The sequence below is a fragment of the Callorhinchus milii genome, unplaced genomic scaffold, assembly GCF_018977255.1.
Source record: "Callorhinchus milii isolate IMCB2004 unplaced genomic scaffold, IMCB_Cmil_1.0 Scaffold1, whole genome shotgun sequence".
In the NCBI taxonomy this organism is placed as follows: Eukaryota; Metazoa; Chordata; class Chondrichthyes; order Chimaeriformes; family Callorhinchidae; genus Callorhinchus; species Callorhinchus milii.
The window spans coordinates 82,331,114-82,358,982 of NW_024704742.1; the positions used below are offsets into that span (position 1 = coordinate 82,331,114).

General features: G+C 41.3%; 1 long non-coding RNA gene across 1 annotated transcript in view; it reads left to right on the top strand.

Moving 5' to 3' along the window:
* The first annotated feature begins 200 nt into the window (after window positions 1-200).
* LOC121849785 overlaps window positions 201-27,869 on the top strand; it is a 211,549-nt gene continuing 183,880 nt past the window's right edge. The window contains exon 1 of the long non-coding RNA XR_006085344.1: window positions 201-303. This is a non-coding gene — a long non-coding RNA (uncharacterized LOC121849785). The remainder of the gene's footprint in view (window positions 304-27,869) is intronic.

Here is a 27,869-nt window from a genome sequence, read left to right on the forward strand (position 1 = left end):
CCCATCTCCCCGTAGTTCCTTTTTAGTTATTTATCGAATTCCCTTTTTGAAAACCAATATGGATTCTACTTTAGCCACTGCTCCCAGCAGAGCGTTCCATATCCTAACTTACTGTTGTATTTGACCCACTGTAATCCTTTGAATGACTAACTGTGAATATTCATGAAACAAATGGTTTTCTCTCTTTCAGGAGGAAACCAGAACTGACCTCCAACCAAAACGTAAGCTAGACTGTTACAAGAGTGCATGAATTACCAACAGGAAACTGGCACCCGAGTTAGCAATGAAAAGCTTCATCTTCTGGTAGGTCAAACCCTGTCCATTATTGTCTTTCAGCATTTAACAACCCATGGCACATGCCAGTGTTAGAGTCTGGAAAAGACCATCTGTGATCTACATGACCACAACCAAAGTTGATTTTTAAAAAATATTAACCATGTCATTTATTTCTGCAAATACTTATTGAAATAATCACCATTCCAAGTTGCCCTCTGCAAACAATTCACTTTTTATTGTGCAAGGAAACTCCTTCCAACATGGATATTCTCTATCTTGAAGAAATTGTCTTTACATTGACACCTCACTACAGATACTATTTAGTGGTGTGTCATCTCATACTACTGGGAGATACAATAACATATTGGACACTCAATGAGTCAAATGAATGACTAAAAAGTTATTAAAATGCACCCCAGGATTGATATCTGTGAAATATTATAATGCTAGAGATTGCTGTATACTTTCACTGTTCTAAGGTACAATGCCTGTATTTGTATTGAAACGGAACTTGACATTTGACTTGCAGTTGAGATGGGCTATATTTTCCTGTGCAGTTTTTTTTTTCAAAGGGCTTTAGTTCAAAACCCAGCCAATTCCAGGCAGCCTGACACTTGAAATGATTGGATAAATCCGCATACAACATTGGCATTATAGAAAGTAATGATGATGTATGTTAGCTTAGACTCTGAATATACTATAATATTAAAACAATGGGTGAGAATTTATTTTTTGATTCGAGGAAAAATACAATGAAGAATATTAAACCCTAATTGATAAATGTGGCTTAAGAATGATTAATATATATAATATAATAATAATAATAATATTATTAAGAATAATGTGGGGCAAAGAGGAAAAGGGAGCTTTTCATTCAGACTCTCTTATTTTATCTGTTGTCATGTTTGCTGTCAGTTTTACAAAAGTTACAGAAATATTATCTGAAATAAATCAAAGATTTATTTATTTCACTTTATGAAATTCCATAATATAAGTTTTTTGCACTCGGCAAGAGACAACTTTTAGAAATGATTTCAACAATTGTCAAAGTTTTTAATTACATTTTTGGTGAATGGATATTTTGGGAGTGGGAGTGATGGTGCTATTAAGTGAGCAAACGTGCAGCAAAAGATGTAACTCCTTAGACCTGGTGTCTTTAAATTGAGCAACTTTTCTGAAAATAACAGTGAAATGTCATTTTGTATTGCTGAGAGCTACAACAGCATATAGTAAAACAAAACACAAAATAATGCAGATGCTGGAAATCTGAAACAAAAACAGAAGTCGCTGCGAACGTTCAGCAGATCAGGCAGCATCTGTGGCCCTGCTGGGAATCGAACCCAGGTCCTCTCGCTTGCGAGGCAAGTGCTCTCACTACTAAGCTATAGGACTCCACAAATGTTAAGTCATAGTGATAATAAACATAAAATATAAGTTTCTTATAAGTATTCAAAAAAATAGGTCAAGATATGTTCCAGGAACACAGTTCAGCCACAATATAAGTACTTCTAACTTGAATCTGTTAATTGTACAACCCAATGTTCAGTACATAAAAATATGAGCTGACTCTAAAAGGGGTATACTAAAGTTGCAAATATCAGATAAAAAAGGGAGAGTAAGGTCTATTTTATATAGATTGTTAAAACACAAAATCAATTCCAACTTTATAAAATGTTAGCGTAAAGAATATTGTTTCTTTGCAATCAGCCTAAAATAACCCACTCTCAAAATAATATGTTTCAAGACATCACGTGGCAGTCTCTCTGCTATATGGTGAAACCAATTCTTTCATTTCGTCAAATGGCACTGGTGCATTGAGGCATTAAGATTGGATCTGAATCACTGAAACTAGTGAATCTATGAATGGAGTGCTCAAGGAGATGCCTTGGCAGAAACAGATTGTGTCAGTAATGAAAGGGGGAATTGATTTAACCAAATAATTAAATTATAGGGCATGAAGGATGGAGTAATGTGGATTTTATCTTTTTCCTGAGATCAGGGGTGATGAGAATGATGGCAGAACGTCACTGCACTCACCTGGTTATCAATTGTATGGAATATTGCACCCATTGCCTTTGGTGATGTTGGCCTTTAATGGGAATTCCCATTAGGATTTCTCTGCTTTGAATTTCCATCCTGCTAGTAGATAGAGGCTAGATTGTGTGTAACAGAAAGTAAGTAGTAGTCTTCTATCACATTCTGAAGTAAAACATATCAGGGTACGCATTCTCATGAAGCTGAAGTTAGGCAAACTATTATTAATAATGATAATAATAATTAATCATTCCATATGATACAGTGCCTTTCACGTCAGAAAGATGTCTGAAAGTATTTCACAAGATTCACGGTAAAATGTAGTGACTGTGAACCTTTGTAGGCGAATGCAGCAGCCAATTTATGAATAGAAAATGAACAATTAAAGGACACAATCAAGCCTCATAATAATATTAAACAGCCAGGGTTTAATTTCCTCTCAGCAGAACTATGAACAATGTTATTTGTCACTTCTCTTCAAACCACAGGGCATAGATATTACTTTGAGGTCCTTTAATGGAAATGCTGGCTTCATTTCAAATGGATAACTATATCAAAGCAACTTTTAGCAATGTGGAAGTTTAGCACAAATTTGGTTCTCAATCAAACAGCAAGAATACAGTATTTGAACATTAATGACATGTAGATGATTTACTACCCATTTTTGCAGCAAATTTCTCCCATTTTGGTAACATGGTGTCATCCTAGCTCAGTTGATGGCACTTTTTCCTCTGAGGCAGAAGGTTGTGTGTCAAAGCCCCATTTCAACAATTTAAAGTCAATCTAGGCAGACGTTCCAATGCAGTGCTGAGGATGCACTTCATGTCAGAGGTGTCATTTTTCTTGAGACTTTAAACCAAGCTCTTGTCTGTGCCTGTTCTTGTGGGCGTTAAAGACTGTTGTCACTATTCGAAAAAGGAGGGGAGTTTTTCCTGGTGTCCTGGTCAACAATCCCCCAAATAAACATGTTTGTCTACAAAATACACAGTCACCACACTTCATAGTATATCCTGTGAAGTCATCGAGATGTTCTCTTTACATGAAAAGTGCTGTATGAAATGCAATGTTTATTGTTATAATATAAGAGGTAGCAATAGGACAAGGCCATAGAGAGATTTGCAACGAGGGTGCGGATCTTGAATTAGGCCGGGAATGAGCCAGTGGTATAAACCCAGGATTGGATTACAGTTATCTCATACTTTGTATTCCAGCAACTATTATTTATTTACTGTTTCTGCATCTTTGTGTGTTTAGAACTGCAAATTATTTGGGATAAAAGCAAAATAAAATGTATAGGAGATTATTGTGTTTCTGTTGCAGTTTTGTTTGACCTGCAAATTAAAACTACAATACACATAACTTGAACCTCAAGAATAGGCACAAGTCTGGGGCCAGGTGCACTATTTTGGACATCTCTGATGCATTTCCAACAATCACTTGGGGGTTCTCTTATTCTTCTATGTTTCCTGCAAATGCAGCAAACTGGTGCGCAGTTAACACTTCAGCAATCTACAAGCAACAGCTCGACAAAATGCTGCTGGCGTATTCTAATTAGCACATTTGCAGAGGGTGCCTCGCTACAGTTGTGAGATGATAATACCGAATGGAGAGGAAGAGAGAAGGAAAAAACTTGTTTTTTTGTTGCCAGAATTCTGTAGAACCTATTAGTTTTAATTATATGTTACTGAATTATACAGAAATAGATAACTGGAGCTGCGACAATGTTGTGCCAATATTCAAGATTATTTAAAGCTGCATCAACTGATTTTTGCTTCGGAAGAAGTTTCATTATATCAGTGGTTAAATACATCGGGAACATAAGTCACTCATTGACAATGATGCTTTTACTTTGGGATATTTTTTCAGTGCACGTGAAGCAAATTAATACAATAATAATCCTTCCATTTGATATAGAGCCTTATCCCTTCATTGAGACATTTCGAAGCGCTTCACAGAATACACTATAAAGTGAATTGACTGTATTTTGTGGGCAAAACACGGCAGCCAATTGCACACAGCAGTGGCCCACAAACAGTCATTGGTTGACTGACCAAACTTTTTTTGTAAAGATTATTTCCCCCAGAAAGCAATCTGCCAATTGACTAACAAGCAGGTTCCTACTTACTCCTAGGGAAACAGAAATTCACATGAAACTCAATGCGATCAAACAGCAATATTTGCTCAAAGCATCTGTTCCCCAGAAGCTACTTGAATACAAGTGTAAAATAATTCACAACCTACGTAGGTTGATGCCGCACAGGCAATGGCAGAATGGAAATTATGAACATAGCGCTTCAGTTGATTATTTTGCAAATTACAAATTAGGTCAATCCAGTGAGTACCTGATGCTTTCTGTTCAAAATAGCACAAATACCAGCCTGCTTTGTGTTCCCAGCCCTGTTTGCCCCCATTGACAGGCAGACCTTCAGCCATTCTGCCTCCATTCTCTAACACTCCATCCCTCTGACTCGCTTGCTGCAAACCCTCGTTCAAGTTGTGTCTCAAAACATACTTCTTTGACTGCAGCTTTTGATCATCTTTCCCTTCTCCACTCCCCTGAGGTCCCACCCCCAGGTCACATGCTTGCTGAATATTAAGGGCTTTGTTAATAGGACATGAAAAGTGCTATATAAATATGTGTATAGTCTATTGCATATAATGAAAGAAAATCTATTTTTTTTCTCAAAGAACCCTTGTAAAAGTAACATTCTTTCTATTCACTATTGAAGCGGTATGTCTGCGAACCTTCAAGAATTCCAATGGAGTTTTAATCGGATCATATTCCAAACCTGTGAAGCCCACAGTTGAAATCATTGGTATTCTACGTGTAACTTGATTGTGGATCATATCACTGCATCTTCATAGAATCATAGAATTATACAGCACAGAAGGAGGCCATTTGGCCCATTGTATCTGTGCCAACTATTTGGAAAGAGCTCTCCAATTCAATCCCACTCACCCGCTCAAGAATCTTCTTGATGAAGTGAGACAGCAAGTGTGCTGTAAACCATTACACAGTTACGGACCTAGTGTTTGATGCACTGAAAGTTGAGAATTGAAAACCAATATAAATTTGGAAGTGACTGATATTCCCGTCTACGTGAAACTCATTTGCAATTGTGCAAAGGTAGATTTATGAGCTGGGCCTATAGAAAAGTGCAGCTGCAATTTTTCCACGGAATCAGCTATAAACAGCTCCTTCTGCTAAAAACTCTAAAAAGATTTTGGCGCCTGGGCCTCTGTGCGCTGCTGCCGACTGTTTACTCAATGCTACTGAGGGTGGAGCGGTTCAGGACATGCATGCACAGCACGCCGTGAGTGGCAAATAGGCTTCACTCCACTCCCAAGCACCACTGTTGAGATTGTCTAATTCTCTCTCTGATTCTCTCTCTCTTCTGTAATTATGTGTTTGTGAGTATCTCTGTGTGTGTCTCTCCTTTATGTGCGTTTGTGTGTGTTTATGAGTGTCTCTGTGTGAATGTGTCTGTACGTCTCTCTCTCTTCTGTCAGTATGCGTATGCATGTCTGTGTATGTCTCTCTCTGTGTCTGTGAGTGTATGCCTGTGAGTGTATGTGTGTGACTCTCTCTGAGAATGTGTGTAACTCTGTGAGTGTGAGTCTTTGAGTGTGTGTGTCTCTCTCTGTGTCTGTGTCTCTTTCTGTCTGTGAGTGTATGTGTGTGTCTGTGTGTGTGTGTGTCTCTCTCTCTCTTTGTCTGTCTTAGTTTTAGCCCTAACTTTGAGTGTTGCTCTGAGCACCTCTCACAATGACACAACTGGACAGCACTCTTGTCATGTGTTCCATTGGTAGCAAGTGAAACAAAGAAAACAGCTGTTTTACAGTGGGTCGCTCAGAAGCACCACTCAGCTGGACTGAGCCACGGCAACATGCACTGTTTGCTGAGAGAATAGGAATACATTTGAATGTTGCTTATTGTTTTGGAAGAGCAAATTTTAAATCTTAGGGACAAGGGATTATTGAGGTGTATTGCGATTTATTTCATAACAAATTCCATCGACCTGAGGTATCTCAACTTCAGAGTACTGTCCACCACATTTTCAGACTGAGATTCCTGCGGTTTGTGTGACGTACTCCCGGCCTCCTGAAGGGAGCGACAATTTGGCTAATAAAGATATGGGATCTGTGTATTAAAACAATAAAATACAATTTGTGGTGTATTGTATTTTAATGGTTAGCGCACTCGCCTCGTAAGTGACAGAGCCTAGGTTTGAATCCCGGGCAGGGCGAAACATTGGGCAAGTTTCCTCACTCCACCCACCTCTGTTTACCTAGCAGTAAGTAGGACCCGGTTGTTAGTTGATTGGCAGATTGATATCAAATGCAAGGATTATTATTTACGTTCATATGTAAGCATCTTTGATGCCAGGATAACATTTCATAGCGCTTGACAATGCTGGATAAGGTTGACAAACACCCAAAGAGCTTCTTAAAGGGGCAAGCCCTTTCAAATTTTTCAGTGGTCAGAATAAATTGTCAAAGGAGCACTCAGGTTTATGCAGAGTGTCCCGCAGGAGGAAGGAAACACACCTTCGTGCTAAGGTAAGATTTACAAAATCATAAGATTAATTATCATTTAAGTTGACAAACTCTACAATTCTCCAATTCAGACCAAAGTGCTGCTCTCAGTATATTGAAGCCTGGGAGGCTTTAATTATATTTCATCCTGTTTCCTGTATCAGTTGGAGGCATCAGGTTGTAAGTGAGGAAAGGACAGTTTTTTGCAGATTGTGAGTTGAACAAGATGGTGAAGACCACTGATGAGTAAATCATTCTAAAGATCAAGCCTTTTACAAGGAGGTGTGAAATGTGGTTTAAAATCAAACACTTAGGAGCAAATAACAGTTTTCAGGACATTGGAAGACAGCAGTGGTGACTAATCATAGGTTGGCTGTGCATTCCTTTCCCATCACTGTGGTCACACGTTCTGACTCCCTACAGAGATCAAAATGATTTTCCTTTTCATTTCTTCTTTTCCTCCTCTCCTGAGACACTGATTCAATTCCACAAGCAATAACAACAACAACTTGCATTTATATAGAGCCCTTCACGCAGCCTGGAGTCCCAGAGTGCTTCACAATGGCAGAGTCTGACAGGGGGAGAGAAAGCGGGGAGGTGACCTTAATGTTGAAGCTGACCGACCAGCAGTAATTTCGAGACTTTGAGCTCACAGTTCAGACTCAGGCTCCAGCATAGTGCTTAGGGGAACACTGCATTGTTGGAATTGTCACCTGGAACTCCCTGCCTGAATCTCTCTGCCTTGCCTTTTCTGTATCTATCTTTAAATCCCACCATAAGATCTACCTCTTCAATCATGCCTATGGTCACCTCCCCCTTCTCCCTTGCTCGGTGTCCAATCCCACCAATGGAAAGTGCTCTGAGACCTTAACCTATCTGAAGAGCACTATGCTGTCGTTTGGTGGAGATATTAAGCTGATGTCCCATTTCCCTGTTCAGGTGGATGTTAAAGATCCCATGACACCGTTCGTAAAGAGAAAGGAGTTTCTCCTGGTGGTCTGGCCAACAATCCCCCAAATAAAATTGATCACTAACTTCATGGCTGATTGTGAGACATTGCTGTGCAAATTGGTTGTTGTGTTGCCCACAAAATACACAATCACTACATTTTGCAATATATCCCGTGAAGCGCTCTGAAACATCTCAACAACATGGTGAGGTGCTATTTCAAATCCAAGGGTTATTATTCATTATTAGCTAGGAAGCCTTTTCCTGCTACCAAAAAATGTATAAATGTACCAAGAAATGTATAATTTCTTGGTATAATTTCTTTGGCAACAGGCACTAAGCTTTCAATTACAGCAATAGCATTTTGAATGTAATAGAAACTCACAATGTCTTTCTCGAGGCACTGCTTCAGCTCCTTTCATTTTCTGTTTGGCTCTAGATGATCTGAAATCCCATAAGCCTTCTGCTCAGAAAACACCAACCCACCCAACAGTTAACTTGTTGTACATCACAGAGTAGATCATCCAAAACAGATCTTTAAGTGGGTTAAAAAGGACATAACACGATCATTCAAGCTGAGTCTTGACTAAACAGAACTCAATAGGCAGGGATGCACTGTACAATGTGCACAGCTTGGTGCTTATCGATCTCAACGCAGAGACAATCTGTCTGCTCAGTATATCCTGTAATATTCTTTGAGACATCCACCCAACATGAAACACGCTACACTAAATGCAAGGTTTATTATGCCTATTGTGGTGTATGGTCTGATACTTAGAATACTGTACTGAGTTGGAATATTTATGTCTCTTCGCAAACTTGCTTTGTGAATAGGAAGTAATATCTTGTATCAGCTTGTTTAGACTTCATGAGCTAATAATTTTGCAACTGCAAATATTAGTATACAACAATCACCCTTACGGATGTTGAGACATTCTGTTTTGCTGTTTGTGAAGATGGTTCTCATTTTGTGCTTAAGAAAAAACATTTCTGTGTTAATTACTAAGTTATTCTCTGCAGGGTCAGTCAGAAATTAATTGATCAATATTCCCAATCTTGCCTCAGAGTAAATTGAGTGTGCAATGTGGAGAGGGAAAGATGAAGGGAAATGCTGTCCTAACGCAGTGCATGTCTGTTCTTATTCAGATATTGTCTTCTTTATTTTTACTCCACATCTATCTGAGCTAAATCCAAATAATAATGCCCAGACGTGCGAAACCCGAGAGAGCTGAATGTAATAAACGCGCTGATATTAGGAAATTCAATAAAATGTGATGTTGCTTTGAATCAGTTTCATCAATGTTTTATTTTCTTTGAATTAATCTTTCAGAAAAGCATCGTGTTACAAATCTGTAGTAAATTAGCTCTTCTTAATGACTAAGCTCCTCCACTAATTGATATTACAAAATATTGGTGTTTCCATATTGACATGTGACTGAAGTTTAGTATTAGTGACATATGTCTAAGATAGAGTAAATAATCCAGTCAAATATGTAGTATTTGTTATATGTCGGTTTGCAACTAGAAACTTCTGCAAGTAATTGATGTGATTATTCCTGACCCATTCTCCAACCTGAAGTTGCTCGTCTCTTATCACATCTCAAAGCGCTTCACAGGGTTTACTGTAAAGTGTGGTTACTGTGTATTCTCTGGGTGAATGTGGCAGTCAATTTACACAGAGCAATATCACACAAACAGTTCTGGAGTGAATGATCTGTTGTATCTGAGTGATTGTTAGATAAAACACTGGGAGAAACTCCCTTCTCTTTTGAATAGTGCTGTGGGATGTCTAAAATAATAATAATCCTTGCATTTGATATAGTGCCTTATCAAGTCTCGAGGCATCTCAAAGTGCTTCACAGAATATACTGTAAAGTGAATTGACTGTATATTTTCTGGGGGAAACGTGGCAGCCAATTGTGCACAGCAGTGTCCCAGACAATCGTGGATTGAGTGACTAAATATTTTTTAAGGGATTATTACCCCTGAACAAGGAAGTTTAATGCCTAATTTGAAGGATGGCACCTTCAACAATGCAGAGAACCTCTATCACTATATTGAAATATCAATATGAGTTCAATGGCTCATCATGGGGCTTGAATCCATGATTTTCTGACTCAGAGAGTGCTAGCAACTGAGCCAGGCTGACACCTTGCTCTGCTGTGATCATTCAGGATGTGGCCAGTGTGGAGTTCCCGCCAATTGGCGTGATGCACATTTTTTTGCAAAATCTTGCATTTTGAACATGTAAGTGCATAAAGTATTTAAAATTTCCCACAGACAATAATCACCGAGCTTAACAGTTTTGCATTTGCATTGAAGCCCTTTTGAGACATTTGGCAAGGCACTACAAATATGCAAATATATTATTTCTAACTTACTTTTCTGGCACTGAAGTGGAAGTGAAGTTTCAGTCGGGTTTCTATGAAATCAACTGAACAAAACAAAATATCCTCAAGGGGATATGCTGCTTGTATGCTGTTAATGTTATTAAGAATCAAGGGACATACTCTCTTTTGTTAATCAGTTTCTCTATTTATTCACACGGAGTCTCTCCTAAAATACTCATCACCCTGAATGCCAAGTTCACACCATTTTTATGTTATGCTCATGTGTCAGTCAAGTGCCTTAACCACACCTATTATTACTGATGTAAACAGAGAAGTGCTTCAATATCCACACTTACTTTTCAACCATAACTTTATTACCGGGTGAACAATGTGGTGGAAAATATTGTGTAAATGTAATCCTGTCATTCCCTGGAATTAAGGATATACCTTAGATCACCAAAGTACCAGATGGTTTTCTAAAATCCTTGCTCCCCCCAACTCGTGCCATCCTGTGACGTGATCCTGGCTGTGTTGGAACAGAATGGAGCGGATGTGTGAGAGAGACACCTCAGAATATGTGTGAGCTCTGATTCAGGAACACAGAACTATTTTGAGAGTGGCAAATGGTTGTGGGAAGCAGAAGAGATTTGTTAGCTCCTCAACAATGCAAATATCTGGGTGCTGACAGTGCAGTGTCAGTCAAACTAAGTAATTTACTTTGACTGACATTTCAGTCCGGTAACTTTAGTTTTAACACTGGCAACATCTTGAGAATCATTTGTACCTTCTATTGCTTGTCTTTCTGTTGGGCCATTTTATGTAATCCAAAAAGTGCCTGTTTCAAATTTCAGTAAATGATCAGAATATACAGCATAATTTAAGTTCCTTGATCTCTGTACTATGTAGCACACTTTGTGTCAATGCCAAAGCAGGTAAAAAAAAATTATAAATAATAATCCTTGTTTTTTTTCATTTGTATATGTGGATATATGGTCATGACCAGGAATGAGGTTTTGACTTCATGCCTGTAAAATTAACTTTGAATGATTCAGAGGAAATGTAAATCAAATGAGTGACAATTTCTTGGGAAGTGTATATTAGACAGGAGGCAGAATTCCAGACATTTCACCTATGGCATTTATATAGCTGCTATGACTCAAGTTGCTCCTAGCCTTGCTGGAATCTTAACTCTCCTGGAACACTCCCCAGCTCATCAATGCAGATCCTGAGAAAACTAGGTTAGAAATGTGTACAGAATTTTGTTATACAGAGAAATCTATACACAGGCTTGTCTAGGTTCAATAAAAATCAGTAAACATTGCTATGTTTCCTTACTCTGCACCCCTCTATTCACCTAGCAGTAAGTAGGAATCCGGTTGTTAGTCGATTGGCGGATTGCTTTTCCTGGGATAAAAATCCCTTCCAAAAAAAATTAATAGCTTGGTCACTTCATCCACAACTGTTTGTGGGACACTGCTGTGCACAATGGCTTCTGCATTTCGCCCACAAAACGTACAATCAATTCACTTCACAGTATACTCTGTGAAGCGCTTTAAGACATCTAGAAGACATGATAAGGCGCTATATATTACTATTATACTCATCTGTGTTTGGTATGATTTTCAATCCAACACAAAAAACAGAAACTTGCATTTATGCATCTCCTTTCATGTTGGATAACATCTTAGTGCAGTTTATAGTGGCAGGATTGGATGCTGAGCAAGGGAGATGAAGGAGAGGGAGGTGACCATAGGCGCCGTCTGAGTCACAAGATCGGTCTGAATGAAGAAGGCCAAACTCAACTAGGTTTAGAAATCGATTTAAATATTAATAGAGATGGGGCAAGGTAGAGGGATAGTGGCAGGGAGTTCTGGAGGTTAGAGGCATAGTGACTGAAAACTCGGCCACTGATTGTGGTACGGGGAACGAAGGGCATACAATATGCCTGCGTTAACTAAGTGGGAGAGGGGGGCAGAGGAGTGGGATACAAGCAATAAACTTGTGTCCCACAATTTAAAATCATTTTTTTGTAATTCCAGAAGGCTAAGGCGAGAAAAAAATGGATTAAAAGTCAGTAAAAATTAAAACAAAATTAGCAACCATGTCATCCGACAAAAGTCAGAATGAATAAAAATGGATTTCCATTTCCAGCCCTATCTGTACATGTAATTGTAATTAAATTAATTAAATGTAATTGGTGGCCTCATTTCTCCCACAAACTACAGTCAATTCACATTACAGTATATTCTGTGAAGAACTTTGAGACGTCTGAAAGACGCTATATCAAATCCAAGGATGATTATCATTATTACATGGTAGATCTGCGGAAAATGTCACATGTTGTACAGGGTGCAAGAAGAGAGGACAGTGCATACTTGATCCTGCCCATGCTCATATTATTCAAGAGGAATAAAATAGATCCAGCATTGACTTGGCAGCACTGAAGCCAGTCTGCTCATCACTTCTCATGTTTGGTTGATTGATGCTCCACATGATCCATATTATTGTCCAAATTAACAGGTAGCATTTGGTTCAAGGTTCTGTGACAACAGAATCTGGCTGGAGGAAACCATTTACTGCATAGAATTCTGGATCAAACTTTCAATGGTTCCTCCTGCCTTTTTGACTGTCACCTTTTCACTCACCGTCTTTCTGAAGTACAACAACAACAACATGTATTACTATTTTTTTAAACCCCTATGTTGAGGCACAGATCAGCCATGATCTAATTGAATGGCAGAACAGGCTCGAGGAGCTGAATGGCCTTCTCTTGTTCCTATGTTCCTATATAGCGTCCTTCACACAGGATAACATCTAAGCGCGGTACAGTGGCAGGGTTGGATGCCGAGCAAGAATGAAGGGGAGGGGGAGGTGGTCATAAGTTCAGTTGAAAAGGTAGGTCTTAAGGTGGAAATTAAAAATGGAAAAAGAAGGAGTGAGGTGGAGGGATTGAGGCGAGGAGTTCCAAAGTTTAGAGGCATAGTGGCTGAAGGCATGTGAAGCAAAATAAAATAAGATTCTTTCTAACAGACTGAGAATTGTATAGAACAACACAACTCTCTCCTCACGCAGCTGCCACATTTCCCAGCAATTATATTCCACATGAGCCTTCACCCCTTCTAATCCTTGCTTATGTCCTCTGTTCCCTTCTCCCTCATGTTTGTATCAAGTTTCCTCTTAAATGTCTTGATGCTTTCTGGTTTCTACTTCTTCTTGCCAGTCAGCTCTGCAACCTTGTGGAGCTGGCTGGTGAGGAATGAAGATCCACTGTCACTGGTTGCTCTCTGGTATCCTGTCCAAAGTGACCATACATTCATACTTGCACCTTGACAGTGAGTAATTTTTTTTTGGACACCCATCAGTATGCAAAAGAGTATCCAAACCAAATTGAGATTTCCATGCATCCTACCTACACATTGAAATGTCAGACATAGCTTGTTGGAATGGAAAGCGCACTCTCTCCCTAGAGGCACGCTTCCTGCTTACCTAATTCCTGAAAGTATTAGGCGCAAATTGGCAAGAGCCAAGGATTGCGGACACCCAGAGTGTGTGTTGGGGTAGAATCTAACCAGCAAAAACCTCATAACTTGCCATTGATATTGCTGTCCGGCAAGCTTTCCCGACGCTTGTCCAGGAAGGACAATCCTACCCGGTAGGGCTTTGGCTTGCAGAGTTAACAGGAACTGAGTGAGATGACTCCCTGCCCCCAGTGGTTGGCCTACCCTTGCAAGTCCCGAATAACTGCCGGGATCAGAAAATGGACTACCAGGATTGTCACAGAGGGCTGGTTCGATTCCTACATTCCATCAGGTATGTCACCTTGGAACCAGTTGAGCTCCAAGGAGACACCGCTTACCTACCCCTTCCCCAAGGAGAATAGTCACACAGCGTGTAACAACAGGCCACTGAACGACAAAGGACATCATAGCCGAGCTCAGCTCTCTCCTCACCCAGCTGCCACACGCGTGCACTGTAGAGGGACCAGGTGCATCATCCCTAGCAAGTTTCAGAATAGATGTAGAAAGTTACAGCATGGAAATAGGCAATTCGGTCCACTGAGTCTGTGTTGATGCTTATACTCCGCATGAGCCTCCACCCCTCCTTTTCCCCTCTCTTATATTGTTCTATTCCATTTCTCTCATGTTTGCCTCATGTTTCCTCTTAAATACTTTAATGCTTTCTGGACCAGGATTCGAACTAGAGAGTTCCTGGTCTGTAACATGAAGTTCTCTCCACTTCACTTAAGGGGCTGTCAGTGGAGGTTTAGAAAGAAGCCAGTTTAGCCTCACACAAACCCATTGCTGAGACCAGCTAACCCTGGAGTGAAGTGTGCAGTGGTGCTCCACAGGGGTCAGTATTGGGACCACTGCTGTTTTTGATCTATATAGATGACCTGGACTTGTGTACATGGAGTACAATTTCCAAGTTTGCAGATGATACTAAGCTGGGAAAAGTAGTAAACAATGAGGAGCATAGTAGCAGACTGCAAATGGACACAGACAGACTTGTAAAATGGGCAGACACGTGACAGATGAAGTTTAATGTGGAAAAATGCGAAGTGAATGCATTTTGGGAGGAAGAATGAGGAGAGGTAATATAAGCTGATGGTACAATCTTAAAGGGATGAAGGAACAGAGAGACCTGGGGGTCATATAAGTAAACCTTTGAAGATGGCAGGACAGGGAGATAAAGCTGTTAAAAAAGCATACGGGATACTAGGCTTTATAAATAGGGGATGGAATACAAAAGTCAGGAAGTTATGATGAACCTTTTTAAAACACTGGTTAGACCTCAGCGAGAGTACTGTGTTCAGTTCTGGGCACCACATTTAGGAAAGATGTCAAGGCAATGGAGAGGGTGCAAAAGAGATTTACCAGGATGGTACCAGGAATGAGGGACTTCAGTTATCAGGAGAGGATAGGAAAGCTAGGGTTATTCTCCATGGAGCTGAGAAGATTAAGAGGAGACATAATAGAAATTTTCAAAATGATGAGGGGATTCGATAGAGTGAACAAGAAGAAAGTATTTCCACTGGTGGGTGGATCGGTAACCTAAGGACCCCGATTTAAAATAGTTGTTAAAAGAAACAGAGGAGAATTTTTTTCACACAGCGAGTTATTCGGATCTGAATGCATTGCCTGAAAGGGTGGTGGAAGCCGATTCGATAACAACTTTTAAGAGAGAATAAGATAATTATTTGGGGTGAACAAGTTTGCAGAGCTATAGGGAGAGAGCGGGGGAGTGGGATTGAATTGTATAGCTCTTTTCAAAGAGCCGGCACAGACGCAACAGACCGAATGGCCTCCTTCTGTGCTGTATAATTCTATGATTCTATGATTCTATGAATCCACACTCTGAAACAATCTGTAAGCTGTACCTTCATCCACCAAACATACTGTTTTTTTAATGTATTAAAACCTCACTATTTTTACCACTTTATTTTTTTATGGGCATTACATCTACATAGAACATGGCTTTGTAAAAGGATAGCACATTTTAGTAAACATATGTTCACAGGATTTAACTCACAAGAGGGCTTGAATTGTTCAGCAAATAGTTTCTATATAGCTCCTGGTAGGATATGTTTACCTGCATCTTGTTCTGGCAAACTATCACAAGAATATAACCCTCTTTTGTTATTGCGTTGGAGTATCTGGTTGGAGCTTTCTCCAAGACCTTTCTTTTCAACCGCATCTTTGGTCACCTTCTTCCCCCTCCCCCGGCTCGGTCCCAGAATCCGTTACTGTGAGACTCTGAGACGCTGTCCGGCGTGGAGTGCACTATATAAATCGAAGTTGTTGTTGTTGTTGTAGCTGATTTCAGCCATCTCACATATGATGGATTTCCAGTATGTATCTGTTTGCTGCTTAGGCAACTGAGCACAATTAGACTGCATTTACATATGCATAATAAATGTTCCATTCACCTCAATAATATTCTGGTACCCAAGGGATTTCAAGAAATGGTAAATGCACTAAAATAATAATGGCACTGTCATTTGAAACATGAAATGATCAAAACGTGACAACAGCAAGGAAGAAATATTCTAGGAGTATCAGCAGATTAAGGCACATTTTATAGATGGTTCAAAACTGTTACTTTCTTAATGGGAACAACCTTTACCTCGTTAAAATTATCTGCAGTAGAACACTTTACACATCACTTATAATCAAATGTTCTTGAATTTTTATAGCAGCAATAATGTTAAAATGTTCTGAAAGTGCTTTACATGAAAAAAATTACCATATGTAGTAACTCCGGAACATCGCCAGACTACGGCACTACCTCACCCCTCACGCTGCTGAAACCCTGGTTCACGCCTTTGTCACCTCAAGGCTGGACTATGGGAACTCTCTCCTCGCCGGCCTTCCCGGCACCTCCCTCCACAAGCTGCAGGTCATTCAGAACTCTGCAGCTCGTGTACTGTCCCGCACCAGGCTTCGGGACCACATCACTCCCACCCTCGCTCGCCTCCACTGGCTCCCCATCCCCCAGAGGATTGATTTCAAGATCCTCATCCTCACCTACAAGGCCATTCACGGCCTCGCTCCCTCCTACCTCTCCAACCTACTATCTCCCTACCTATCTGCCCGTACCCTCCGTTCCTCTGGCTCCGGTCTGCTCCACGTCCCCCGCCCCAACCGCCCTACCATCGGTGGTCGGGCCTTCAGCCTCTCAGCCCCCAGGCTCTGGAACTCTATCCCCCAGTGCCTTCGCCGCCTCCTCCCTTTCCTCCTTCAAGGTCAGTCTCAAAACCTTTCTCTTTGACCGTGCCTTCAGCTCCCCTCTCGACTCGCTTCCCCCTCCTCGCTCCCTCCCTTCCCTCCCCTCACCCTGACCATTTCCCCCCTCCTCTCTCCCTCCCTTCCCTCCCCTCACCCTGACCATTTCCCCGCTGCTCGGGTCATGACCCAACTGTGCAGCGCCTTGGGACGTCCTCCTGACGTGAAAGGCGCTTTATAAATGGTATCTTGTTGTTGTTGTTGTTGTTGTAACTGTCTTTCGTAGGCAGAAGCAGCAACAGTAGCAGCAACAGCAAGAAAGAATTACATTTATACAGCGCCTTTCACATCAGGAGGATGTTCCGAAGTGTAACGGTTGTATTCGCACAGCCAAAGCCCACAGACAGCCTTAAAGTGAATTATCAATTAATCTGAAGGATTGTCTGCCAGGCCTCTGGGAGACACTTCCAGATACAGGGATTTCCATGTGTAGGTGACATACATATCTGTAACTATTAGCTGGATTTGGATACTCTTAAGCATAGAGCTTCTACGAAGCTACTGGTAGGATTTGTTTATCTGCATCTGACGGGTTTCTGCACATGTCAGACATGTCGCTGACCAAAACAAATCCCAACTGCAAGCAATGAAACTCCAGAGCCATGCTTATCTCGTGAATTGCGACTTCAGTTTTGTGACTGAAGACCTCTCCCGCCTCTGATGAAGCTCTGTGCTTGCTACAAGCCAGTAACGTGAAAAATAGACCCCTGATTTGTTTAACAGGCTCAGTCCGTAGCCCACATGTGGTCATAAAAAGTGGTAGCAGGAATCCGCCCTCTCCCATAGGCTCCAGATGCAGAGGAAAAGCCATGATGTAAGGGAAATGCAGTATAGAATTTAACATAGAGCAGACGGCAACCAGTAAGCCTACTAGGGAGCCAGGCAAATGGTACATTGCAGAAAGTGCACTGGGCTGAAGTGAATTCTCATTCATTTCAATGAAGAAAGATGGATGGGTTCAGTTAGAACAGGAACACACCAAGGAGAAATGTTCCGGCGCTCGAAGCTACAGTGGAAACTCAGTACTGAAAATAAACTTTCTCATTACAGCACCTTGCTGTCGTAGACTGAGATTAATGCTTGTGCAACAGAACAAACTGAGTGCAAGGCTTATTATGAATGATACCATCTGTCTACACTTTATATTATTAGACTTTGCTGCAGATTCTTGATCTTGACAGCTAAAGAGCAGTGATATTACAAAACAAGTTTGTATTAATGCTTGTAGCTAATCTTCACAAAGTAATGCCAGAGCTTTGAAACATAAGACTATTGCATGTGAAATTCCTAGAACAGAGATTAAAGCTAATTTAGTTGCCAATTATTAGAATGGCACACAATTACCTTGTACTTATAGCCACGAGGAATGTAACCTTAGAATACAACACAATTAACACTGACTGATTGCCTCTGTGTTAAAGCTTGGGTAAAGAAGGGATATTTTGTTGTACTTGGGAGGAACGATGACACCAAATCTCATTGAAACATCTTACAATAATTCTTGCATTTGATATAATGCCTTATTACATCTTCAAGGTGTCTCAAAACGCTTCACAGAATGTACTGTAAAGTGAATTGACTGTATATTGTGTGGGTGAAACACAGCAGCCGATTGTGCACAGTAGTGTCCCACTCATGGATCGAGTCAACAAAGTATCCAGGTTATTCTGGATACTTAACCTATAAACAGGTTATTGGTTATTCCACCCAATCTGAAAGGTAATTTAAGGCATGAATACATAGAAGTAGGTGTGTTCTTCATTGCTTTTCTGTCAGCAGCACAAAGACTGGTGGGATCATTCTCTGGCCCGATGCTTACTCTCTCTCAACCCTTTCTTTGCTGTTGTGCTTGTTATAAATCCTCCCCCAACCAAGTTCATGCAGAGTGCAAGACAGGATTGCAGTATAGAGAAGAACACAAAGAGAATAGGTTAGGTGATTCATTTTCAGCACCAGTTTAATTCTGTGCTCAAAAATTCATGATCAATTAATGCTGGGTCTATTCTGTTCTGTGTGTGTATGTATCTGGCAGTGCTGCCACCAACAGAAGCTCCACCTACAGTGCAACCCTGCTTCTGCAGAGCCACGAGGCACCCGATTCCCTACATTTCGCCCACAAAATATACTTTACAGTTTATTTTGTGAAGCGCTTTGAGAAGTCTCAACAACGTGATACGTCACTTTATCAAATGCAAGCATTATTATTATTATTACAGGTGACATACCATTGCCAGTCAAGGCTTATTTCAGAAGCAGTGAGACCGGCACAGCCCATGAGTGTGGGTTTGCATTGTTGTACCACATAGAGTCTGTTCCACACATCAGAGAAAGATCAAAGGCCAGAGCTGAAGAGTACGAATGGGCACGCAGCCAGGTGCTGTTGGAATTTACCAGCCTTGACTATTGCAGAACCATTTCTATGTGAATCAAGCAGATTATGTGATATGAACACACCATTAGTCTCCATAGAACCATAGAAATTTATGGCACAGAAGAAGGCCATTTGGCCCATTGTGTCTGCGCTGGCTCCTTCAAGAGCAATTGTTTCAGTCCTATTTACCTGCCCTTTTCTCCATACCCCTGTAGCTGACTCTTATTACGGCATTGTCTAATTCCTTCTTGAAAGTCAATATGGATTATTTCTCCATTATGAATAACAATTCTATTCTCCCATCCTCTGCTTCCTATCCCTTAACCCGGTGCCCGCCGAACTATGGCCCACAGGCTGGTTCAGGTCTGCAGGGCTATGATAACTTATTAGAAATGAAGGGCAAGTTTGAGATATTAGTAGTTTGTGAAATTTGAAGGATCAATGACTATTTTTTGAGGAGAGCAGTTTTGAGGGGGAACAGGACAGTGCTGAATGAGAGGGACATGTTGACTGTGTCAGCCAGCAGGGTGTAGTTGGGTTCTCAGCAGTTGGGTGGCAGCAAGTGATTGGTTTCATACGGGTGATGGTGGTTTGTGACGGACAAGGGAGAAATGGGTGCAAAAGAGTGTAGGGGCAGTGGTAGCGGCAGTAGCAGAAGATGTGGGGATGTAGAAGACATGGAGGAATGACTGAAGGAAGTGGTGGGGGGGGAGAAAGATGATAGAACCATGGCCATGTTGTCTATTTTAGATACAAAGAGGTCCATGTTCTGTTTGCACTTTGCGTCAGAGGTAAGGACTGAGGGATATTGAGGATGTGGATGGAAGAGGTAACGTGACTTCCTCAGGCTCCCTCAGAGACTGCACTGCCTCACTAGAATGATGATCTATTGGGAGGAGAGAGTTTGCAGGCAGGGCAGGGGGAGTGGGGAGAGAGTGGTTGTGAGAGGGCAAGACAAGGCAGAGTGTGTGTGTGGGGCTGAGGAGTTTATCTAGTTATTTAGAGTTGTGTAGCATATTGGCTAGTGCGCTCGACTCGCAAGCAAGAGGACCCGGGTTCGATACCCAGCAGGGTGAAACCTTAGGCAAGTTTGCTTACTCCACACGCCTGTTTTCCTTGCAGTAAGTAGGTACCCAGCTATTAGTCAGATTGCTTTCTGGGGGTAATAATCCCTTCAAAGAATAATAATAATTTGATCACTCAATCCATGACTACACGTGGGGTACTGCTGTGTGCAATTGGCTGTCGCGTGTCATCCACAAAATACAGTTAATTCACTTTGCAGTATATTCTGTGAAGCGCTTTGAGACATCTTGAAGAGATAATGAAGCGCTATATCAAATGCAAGGATTATTATTAATTATGTGTTGTGAAGAACAGGAGTTTGGGATTATTTTTGGCCTCCAGGAGGCCTGGGAGTAGGTGGGGTTTGGGCTTGAGCGAGAGAGAGGAAATGTATAAACAGATATTGTATCTAATTCTCTCACATGAATTTAGCATGAATTTAAATACAATTTACTCCCACTGCTTTTCCTGCATGTCTCATCTATGTACTGGTATTCAACACTCTGGGTAATGTAATTAATTGTGAACTGTTTGTTCACCTCTCTCTGAACTCGAGTTGTTAACACCCTCGTTGTGGATTATCACTCATGTTCAACATGTCATTAGGCGTCAGATTATCTGTTAATCTTTTGTCTTCTGTTATCTTGAATTCTATAATAACATTTCCCCTGAACTCTCTTTCTCCATTCTGAACATTCCCAGCTTCTCTTCATAATTCAGGTGCCTAATTCAATTCTAACTATCAATTTAGTTGCCCTTCACTTCTGACAATAGCTGGAAGCTGCAAGACAGCATTTGTATAGCACACTGCACAGTTTAGCTGGTTAAACTCCAGCAGAACCCTAACACACACTCTGGGGTTCCCCAGGCTCGACCCTTGTGAACATATCCCTTATACTTTCTCAGATTAGGTGACACACCTGCTCACCTGATTTCCATATGTGGGTGGCATGCTCATGTGGAACTGTCATTCTGGGTTGGATACTGTTAAACATGTGTGTCAAGCCCTCGACTGACTAAAAAAATCCTTGGATCTGTACTCCAGCGTACACTTTATCCCTTTTATTCCTATAAATTAATCTTACACACTCTCCCCTCTGTAAAAGCACGATGAGTCTCTCCTTGAATTCTGTGTCCCTTTGTGCGTCATTATTTCTGCATTCCAAAGTCTTCGCTGCAACAGATGTCAGGTTCGCTGAAGTGTAGTTGCTTGGGTTATCTTTTTTCCATTTTTAAATAGGTGTCAAGTTTCCTGTTCTCCAGGCTCTGGCACCACTATTTGTTTTTTCAGTGAGTGCCTGAACATGCCTTGCCAGAACAAGTACCTTTTTGCGCTCTTGAATGAGGCCTCATGCCTACTTTGGGAAGATAAGTCTATGTTTACTTTTGAAGTAATTTTGTTTGGTCAGCCGGACGCATAACCCCATTACCTGGTTGAAGTATATTCAAACCAGACTGAAAGTTCAACATACATATGCTTCTTATATAAATTTCCCTGTGTCTCAAATGGAATGTGTGCTCTGTCTGTGGAGGGGCGCATGCTGCTTACCTAATCCTGATATGTAACGGGCACAAGTTCATGAAAGCCAAGGCTTGGGCCCCAGAGTGTGAGTTCGGGTACTGCTGGAATCTAACTAGCTAAAACCGCATAGCTTGCCATGATATTGCTATCTGCAAGCTTTCCCACTGCTTGTCCACCTAGGACTATCCTGCCTAGCAGGGCTTTGGCTTGCAGTGTTAACAGGAGTTGAGTGGGAGGAATCCCTGTGCTAACGGCTGGTCTGCCCTTCCGAGTCCTCCCAATGAGCCAGGCTGGCTGTGGTGTGATCAGCAATGCCTTGGAATATTGTGGAGACGGCGGGCTCAGGAACCGGACTACTGCGACCGCTACAAAGGTGCCGATTCCGACATTCCAATGCCAGGCATGTCACCTTGTAGCCAGTTCAGCTTCAAGGAGACTTCGCTAACTCCACCCCCCCACCAACCTCCGCCCCCAGGAGGATAGTCATTAGTTGGTCATTCAATATCCGATAAGCGTGGGTTTGAGCCCCCACTAGGTGGATGGTAGGTACCAAGAACTCCTGCCCTGCGAGCTTCCCGCTGGGCAACACATCTCAGCATGAATTGCATGAGAGCATTGTCACGATCTTTCTGTCTGCAGCTCGGGCACCAATACCTGTCCTGGGTAAGATGAAATGTGTTCATTAGGAAGTGCAACCCATTCAGTGCTGGAAATATTTAAACACTACCTGCAAAGCTTAGTTCATCCTAACGGAAAGCTGCCAGGGGGAATAATTGGCGTACTATATTGAATTTCTTTTAGAGAATCACTCAGTTGAGTTTGATGAATTCTAACAAATACCTTGTAACGTCAGATTTTTTTTCTCACTTGTTTCTAAAGCAAAAAATTGCTGGCTTAATAAGGCAGTGTTTGCCTTTATTTAGAATAGTCCCAAGAGTCTGTAACTGTACGAGGCAATAAATACTGAGTGCTGCAAAATGCGGCATCCATGGTCTTGCTCCCCCCCTACCTCTCCAACCTCCTAATAATAATAATAATAATAATAATCCTTGCATTTGATATAGCGCTTTTCACGTCAGGAGGACGTCCCAAAGCGCTTCACAGAACACACTGTAAAGTGAATTGACTGTACATTTGTGGGTGAACGCGGCAGCCAATTGCGCACAGCAATGTCCCACAAACAGTCGTAACAGATTGAAAATGACCAATTTATTGTTGTTTTGGTTTTTTTTTGGAGGGATTATTATTAGGCGTCTGGAGTAAGGAAACTTGCCCAAGGTTTCGCCCTCTGCCTGGAATTGAACTCAGGTCTCTCACTTGCAAAGCGAGTGCTCTAACCACTGAGCTACAGGACTCCTAACCCCCTACCGTCCTGCTTGCTCTCTCCGCTCAGCGGGCTCTGGCCTGCTTCACGTTCCCCCGCCTTGCTCATCCTACTATCGGCGGGTGGGCCTTCCACCACTCTGCCCACACCCTCTGGAACTTCATCCCACAGTCCCTCCATCTCGCCCCCTCCCTTACCACCTTCAAGACCCAACTCAAGACCCTCCTCTTCAACCGTGCTTTTGATCTCCCTGCTTCACCCCCTGCGTTATCCCTTCCCCCACCCTGACCCTCAGCTCGGGTCCGTAACTCTGTCTGTCCAGCACCTTGGGATGTCCTCCCGAAGTGGAAGGCGCTATATAAATGTAATTGTATTGTTGTTGGATTCTTTTCCGAGGATTTGATAGTGTGCACTGGAGTAAAACAGCAGTCATACCAGTATTGGCTATGGTAAATGGGCGTAATTTACAAAACCAACTTGCATTTCTGAAGGGTCCTTCACACAGGATAGGGTCTCAGAGTACTTGAATATACCTTGCTTCACCTCGCATCACGATTCACAACATGGTTATGTTGATCAATTCTGATTAAGTATTAAAATTAATTTATCCTCGGCCTGAATTTTCTTTTACTTGAATGCAATCTCATCCCAGCTTATGGTGCTTTTTTTTATATTAAATTTTTTTTGCAAGTTTATTTCCAATGAGAGTACTCTTACAACTTTGACTTCATTATTTTGTCATATTATTATCGTCCCAGAGGGTCCAACTCTTCTTTGTCCTGCTTTCCAGATTAGTTACAGTATTAATAAAAAAAATTCTTGCATATGATATAGCGCCTTATCACCTCAGGGAGATGTTTCAGAGTATTTGTCAGGATTTTACTGTACATTATAGTAACTGTGTATTTTATGGGTGAATGTGGCATCGATTTGGGCAAAGCAATGTCCCACAAACAGCCATTAAGTGAATGCCAAATATTACCTGACCAGAACACAGGGAGAAATTCCCTTCTGTGTTTGAATAGTGCCATGGGATCTTTAACATCCAACTGTGCAGGCAGATAACACTTCTATTAATATCTTATTTGAAGAACGGCACTACTGACAACCCTAGCGCTGCATTGGCGTGTCAGCCTAGACCAGTGGTGTCCAACCATTTTGTTCAGCCAACAAAATAAATTTTCTTTACTGAATATTTCTTGATTTATGCCATAAAATCAAGAAATATTTCACCAAGAAAAGCCGGGAAACACACTGCCGATCAAAATTGACTTTCCTAGACTCGTAAGAATGTTCGGTGGTGGAGTGGAGTGGGGCAGGAGTTGGTCACTTCATCGCAGTCATGATGGGTTGGCCACGACTGGCTTAGACGAAAACATAAAATATGGGGCTTGATCCCACAACCTCCTGACTCAGAGTGCTACTGACTGAGCCAGGCTGACTCACTGTGGAGCACAAAAGAATATCAGAGTGGAAGAATAAAGAGGAAAGGAGAAGATTGTCTGAAGCATGGATAAGGCGAGAGGGAAAATTGTAAATCGATATCTTACCCCCCCACCAGAATATAAGTATGTGCTGAGCCACAATTGCCTGTTACTGTTTCACCTCGGGTGCGTATCTCACAGTCCAGAGTTGGCGCTTTACGGGAGGCCACACTTGGGATAAATTAACCCGTCAATGGTTTCCACTCATTATTCATTTGGGTAGGTGAGACCAGCATTGGGCGTGTGATACCTGCTGTGCACTGGAGCCTCTGAGCTGACACTTTTGGCAGAGCATGTTTTTTTAAAAGTCAAGAAACCTCAGTGGAGCTTCACCGAATTGCCTTTATGGCAGTTTTCTGGGTGTTTGATTCTCCACTGGGGTGTGAGATTCTGCACTAGCAACTAATGGCAGGGGTTAAAATATGATACCATCTCTGTACCCCACTTAATAGAATTAATCTCTGATACTGCGGCACTAAAATTGTCTTGGCAACGAAGTGTGGGAAATAAATCTCCCTTGCGTCTGGACTTCATTACTCAGTTGTAAGTAAATTCAATGTATGCTGCACGAATTTATACTGTTGTATTTGTACACAAGTTACAAGAAAAGTACTTTGGAATTCATTGCTGCAAGTGGGTATTCAGGCTGAATCAATAGAGTCATTCAAAAGGGAACTGGATAAGTAGCTGGGCTGTAAAAATATTAAGGTGTATGGAGAGAGAAAGCTAGAAAGTGGAATTATTTAAAAAAATATGAATAATTTAGAAAAAAGAACAGAAGCACAGACAGGAAATGATTAAATTGCCCCTTCTGTGCAGGAAATTTGGAATTGTTCTCAGGAATTATCACACAAAAATATCCAAATATGCTTCAGGTAATTGCTGTCAAGTGTGGTGACTATTTTCACCAGGCAAATGTGGCAGTGATTTTCAAGAATAATCACATAAATCGGCCATTATCATGTCATATTACATCGTTAATGCTTCTCAAAGCTCTTCACGGGATTTTCTGTAGTGTAGTGACTCTGAACTTGTAGGTAAAATGCAATAGCCAATTTGCACACACAGCAATGCCCCACAGACAGCTCTGAAGTGAATTGTTGGCCAGGACACCAGCAGAAATTCCCTTTTCTTTTCAAGTAGGACCATGGATCTTAAACATCCACTTGAACAGGCAGAAGGGACCTCAGTTTTGCATCTCATCCATAGGTCGTTACCTCAGACAATATAAATCAGCTTTTTGTACAAGCCATAAAATGTAACAAATATTTATGAAAGAAGCACTTGGAAGAAAACATGTGTGCAAATTACAAACAATCTGCTGCAGTGTTGGAGGAGAAATAAAGCAGCCATAGTTTCAAATTCTATGCGGAGATTCAGAATCTACTGAAAAAAAGACAAAAGATAAAAATAAATGTTTAGTTCATTGCCCCCTCCTCCCCGCCACCCACTCCAGGTATGTGACGCTCACTATATTTTTAAAAAATTGGTGGTTTAAAATCAGCCTCTGTTGTATTGCTGTTTGCCTAAAGAATTGTCACGGTGGTGTATTTAACATGTTGTTCATTTGTATGAAAGGAAGATGGCAGTGCAAACCTGAATGTGGATTTGTACCTTCCTGGAGGCATTGTGTTCTGATGTGTACACAGTATATCGGTTCACCCAAGTAAAAAGCTTTTTTTTCCCCAGAATTGCAGCGCGAAAATTTATTTTTAGTCATTTTAGATCATTGATGGTTGGTGTGTGTATATATATATATATAAAAATTCTCAGTGATAATGAAATACTGCTGACATTCACGTAGACAGCCAGGAAAATTACCTAATAAGATTTATCAATGCCATCATTTCAAGATCCTCCACTCACCTACAAATCACTTCAAGGCGAAGCAAATCCATATCTCTCCAAAGTGTTTGAACCCCACTCCTCTACCCCACCCCATTCCCCCACCCAGTCCCTTCTCTGGTTTTCATGTCCCTCGTTCCCTGTGCTGCACCATTGGCAGCTGTGTTTTCAGTCATTCTGCCTCAAAGCTCTGGACTTCCTGCCTCAATCTCTCCACCATTACCCTTTTTCCCATTCTTCCGATCGTGATCATTCCCTTCTACCTTCTTTGTCAAACTCAACGATTGTTAAGTGCTCCAAGATGCCATCCTGCGTGAAGGACGCTTTTTAAATGCAAGTAGTTGTCATTGTAATACACAATTGTCTTTCAAATCATTGTAAAGCACAATAACGTGGGGAATATCGTGTTCGTGGCAAAGAAATTTGCAGTTACTTAAATGTTGGGAAATCGAGAGTGCCGGGCAATGCGTTTGCATAGCAGTTAATAAAGGAATGGCTATCCTGGGGAACATCACAATGAGAGCAGAGCTTTCTGTAACACCAATAACTGCATCTCACAGGAGCTGGCATCACATTTAATTAAAAGCCGTCAAAAGCAAACTGAAAAATTGTATCATAAAAATCTGTCCTGTCCCAGCAGCGTGAGGTGATGACATGTGAGCCCTGCAACCAATAATGATTTGATAAGATAAACTGCCCTCAACTTGTAATCCACTCCGCCAGATATCAGCATCGGTTAGAGCAGATTAATAGAGCAATCACTAACTCACTGTCTTACATCCCTGCTACCTAGTCTCTCGATCACCATTTCAACACATAGCATCAGTGATTGATAAATTGAAATGGGAGCAGGTCAGAATTCAATTTGTTTCACTCTTCCCTCTTCACTCGTGGCTTAAATAATTCAGGTGGAATGTTTCCTGGACAAGTCTGTCAGCCCCCAGCATTTGAGTAACTGCATTTATTGACAATGTCGGTTTCCTATGCAAGCTCAATCTCTTTGCTCAGCAAAGTCAGGATCCAAAGAATTCGTCAGTATTGACCATTCTGCCTCGAGGGAACTCTCGTGTGAAGTGACTGATGAGAAGATGTGATGGCAGTGCAACGCTGGTGACATATCTATGACTACTTTAAAGATTCAAATTAACAACGCTCCATGCAACCCATAAAATATTAAACCTCTCCATCTCTCGAAAGAGTAAAATGATTTGAAACGATGTATTTCCCTTTTTATAATCATATCTAGTTAAGGGGGAAGGGAGAGGAATAGTGTTCCTGTTGTGGTCTAATCATATTTCCTTAGATTAGATGGTGTGTGATATAGTCCCATTGCAGACACTAAGGTACTGACA